This window comes from Montipora capricornis, chromosome 7 (genome assembly GCF_036669925.1).
Source record: "Montipora capricornis isolate CH-2021 chromosome 7, ASM3666992v2, whole genome shotgun sequence".
NCBI lineage: Eukaryota > Metazoa > Cnidaria > Anthozoa > Scleractinia > Acroporidae > Montipora > Montipora capricornis.
The window spans coordinates 45,147,774-45,151,631 of record NC_090889.1 but is presented as its reverse complement, the minus strand read 5'-3'; the positions used below and the strand labels follow the sequence as shown (position 1 = coordinate 45,151,631).

The 3,858-nt window shown below is 41.0% G+C and overlaps 1 pseudogene; it reads left to right on the top strand.

The window, feature by feature from the left end:
- The window catches only part of LOC138056071 (uncharacterized), a 3,464-nt pseudogene extending 330 nt beyond the window's left edge, over window positions 1-3,134 (top strand).
- Window positions 3,135-3,858: the final 724 nt, after the last annotated feature.

Sequence of the window (3,858 nt, the reverse complement as noted above, 5' to 3'; positions counted from 1 at the left end):
GTTGATTTGGAAGCCAGTCTTCTCCTCTTCTTCTGCAACACCGCATAGCTTTTCTTGATCGGCTTGAGTATCTGTCGGAGAGAAGGCTGATGTCGTCTGTGAATCCAGGTCTTCCAACTGCTTCGTGAAAGTCCACTGTATTCCAGTTCTCCTGCCTGCCGTGGCCTGCCGCATTATCCAGTCGACCACACAGGAAGATCGTTGTCGACAACAGACATCCCTGACGAACGCTGGTTTGTACGAAGAAGCGGTCCGTCACTTCCCATCATCAAGATTCATTGACTGTTTTGGCGGTACTGTCCACAGCCTTTTATTTTATTCATTCGCCGAACGCGCGGATAGAATCGAGAGAGAACTGGCCCCTGCGCAAAATCGGGAGACTTGAAGCTTTCGCGCTCGTGCACGCTTCGTACGCTAGTCTACTTCGGCGGGAGTTACCCGTTTGCTTTTTTAAGTAGAATGTCCCTTACAACTACTTTGTCAAGCAAACATGGAATGCTGATAATTTTTAGTCCTTATCCCGAAGAAACGTTTCCCAGATTAGCAGATCATTTTGTTACAACGTCTCGCTACGTGAACGTGAAATGAAAATTTGCGATACTGAGTAAAGAAAACACTTTGCGCTATATAATTGTCCCAGTCACAACATGTGCCTCGTTTAAGAGATCTGTCTTGGGTATTCTTTGCTATTCCTTTTCAGTGGAACCAGCCTCTACAAGCAGCATTCAAGGCTGCAGTTGCAACAGCAGCAACGAAGCACTGCTCAGAAAACGGATGACTGCAGATCTACACCTACCAGGTACATTTTTCTGCTTTTTCTGTTTTTCCATTCACTTTCCTGTTCCTTCTGTTTCTTCTTTCCCTCATTTGTTTTGTTCCTTTTTAAATTTCCCTCATTCATTTTATTTCTTCTTTCCCTTACTTGTTTTGTTCATTTTTAAAATTTTCTATTACTGTGAAATCATGACAAATACCGTTATTGATGTACTGTTGACGATCCCAAACGAAGCAAAGTTTTAAGCGTACTGTTCATCCTCATTGTTTAAACGTCGTTCCGGGAGAAGTAAAGTAGCTCCGTTTGAATAAGGTTAGGGCTTTCAGACTTGCTCGCGCGAGCCAAGCTTTTCTTTGCCTTACATCAATATTAACATCGCTTGTTGAGCTAAGGAAAAAAAAAAAATGACTAAAAAGATAACTAAATAACCCGCCAAAGACTTCTAATGTTATCTTTCTTAAGATTCTGCAAAGCAGTGGTATTTTTGACACCTTTAAGCAAATTTTACGTTTGCTAGTGTTTCCCAGATGTCTACTGTAAATGCACATTTTTTTACAAAAACGACCAGGAAAAAGATAAAAAAGGCAAACAAACAAAAAGCAACAGACAATTTAAATTATAGTTACTCGGTGATGTGGTAGTTCATGTTTCCTTTTTTTATGGCTTGTTCAGTGCTCGCCGTAAGAGGGCAGCTTCCTTCATCATCTTCACAGAAGACCAAGTTCACATTCTTCCAGGCTACCCAAAACAGATCTTTATGGATCCTCTACTGGCAAGCTTAGCATTTTACTTGCAATTTCCACCCGGAACTTCCAATGTTGACGCTATCACGAAAGACAACCTCGTTTCCGTCGTTAAAGGGTCTATGGCAGACATTTCAAACTCCATTAATGGCAGCATTTCGAGCGTGCAAACCCTCGTCGCTGAAACGTCAACAATAGTAACATCAACAGTAGCTCCATCTAGGCCCATTGAGAAGGCCTCTTACAAGATGCCTTACATCATTGCGGGCTCCGTTGCTGGCGGTCTGTTGGTCATTATCATTGCTGTTATAATCATACTGAAATGCAGTAATCCAAAGAACAGGTACGACAAGACTGGTGATCTTTACCCCATTTGTTATATTATTACGAGAAATCAGTCAATGAAAAATAACGATTTGATGCCGGCCTAAGAACAATCGAATAATTTTTGTACAATTTTCTGCTTCGTGTCCTGGTAGGCTCGGAAGTGTTATGGTAATTGCATTAGAAAACGGGTTGATCCCTAAATGGACGAATGAGTTATTGTCTTGAGCAAGCTACTTTTCTCTCGAAGTGCTTTTCTACACTCCAGGAAAGGAGATGAAGTATAGATAACCAGTGGCCTGATCAAATCAATTGAAATCAGTTAATTAAAGTCAAAACGTGGAATAAGAAATGTGGGTCAAAATGCATCCTACGACTACAAACTAAAATGTATATAAAATGCACGTTGCTTGGCAACGGGCTAAAGGACGACAACTGAAAATCAGAGTCCAAGGCGGGAATCGAACCTCCGACCTCCGTAACACCGGTCGATTGTTCTACCTATGAGCTACTAGAACTCACTGAAGAGCTGCTGTAGGTCGTTCAGGACCTAGATAGATTTAGATATAACTAGGCGATTCAGGATCTAGATAAAACAACCTACAATACGAGACATATTTAGTTGGAACACTTAGCGAATGGTCCAGAATCATCGTGTTACAAGATCGTAGCTTATACCACATCCCCCTTCCCCCAATTCAATGTTGTGTCAGAATTTTTCGGGCGACTACTAGTAGTTGTGGAAATCAACATTGGAGGAAGGGGGAAACGGGGATGGGTGTTCCAACAAATGCGACGAGTATTGTAGCTCTCCAGTAAGTTCCAGTAGCTCAATGGGTAGAGCATTCGATCTGTGTTACGGAGGTCAAAGGTTCGATTCGTGCCTGGGACTATGGCTTTCAGTTGCCCTTTCGTCCGTTGCCAAGCAACTTGCCTTCTTTATAAAATTCCCACGGGCTACACCTTTCCATCATTGATGAATAAACTGAAATGTCTATTGTTTAAGAAGATAAATTGAGAGATTTACATGCTTAAGATTCATAATTTGATTATTAATCCCTTTATTTTCCTGTTTTGCATAATGTTTAAAAGAATTCCTAAGCGCATTACCGATTCTCCACAAGACAAATCGAAGGTGGAAATGGAAGTCTTTCCTGGATCCATCAATGATGGATACAACAGCGACCAGCCAAAGTGAAAGAATGAAAACCGTATCCGAAGAAGCAACACGTGTTTGTTAAAGGCAGAAAATAATGATAAAAGGTCGAACTTAATTTTAAAAGTAAATAATCCATCAGCGTTGCGCGGCGTAATTTAAATAATAGGGCGATTTGATTGTAATTTTAGTAGTTTTTTTTTTTTTTTTTTTTCTATAACGGTGTGAAGGACTGTGTCCACTGCAGTAGTTGCATTTCGAACGCGGATGTCTGCAAATTTAGATTCCATTGTATACCGCCTGGTTATCTATCTCGCTCTGCAAGATTGTCAAATGAGGAACCATGAAATTTACTAGGAGCAAATATTAGAGACCTTTAGATTCTAGGACGAGTACAAGAACGAGTACGAGATTTGACTGCCCGTTTTAGCGAAAATACTGAGAATATTTATAACCCGGACGATTAATCTTGCTCTTTGTTAGCAGCATAGGTTGCTCGGTTATTCTTATTGCTGGTAACTGAGCCTTTTCCTGATCGAAAAAATGCCAAAACCGCTACCGTTTTGGCGACTTGTTTTGACGCGACGACATTTTTGCAAAACCTCGAACTAAAATGACAACGGTGTCAAGTTTTTGCTGCCAAAATGGCGCTGGTTTGCGGGCGCTCACGGTTGTTTTATGAGAAAAATTCATATTCGTAGCCGTTCTCGTACTAGAATCTAAAACTCTCTATTACCATAAAATGTTGCTGCGGAGACAAGTAATTGCTACATTTGCATATCGCCTCCACTATGTCTGCTACAACCATTGTTTTACCTGACAAAGACATCTGCTCGTTAGCTCCCATTCCCATTGTCAAA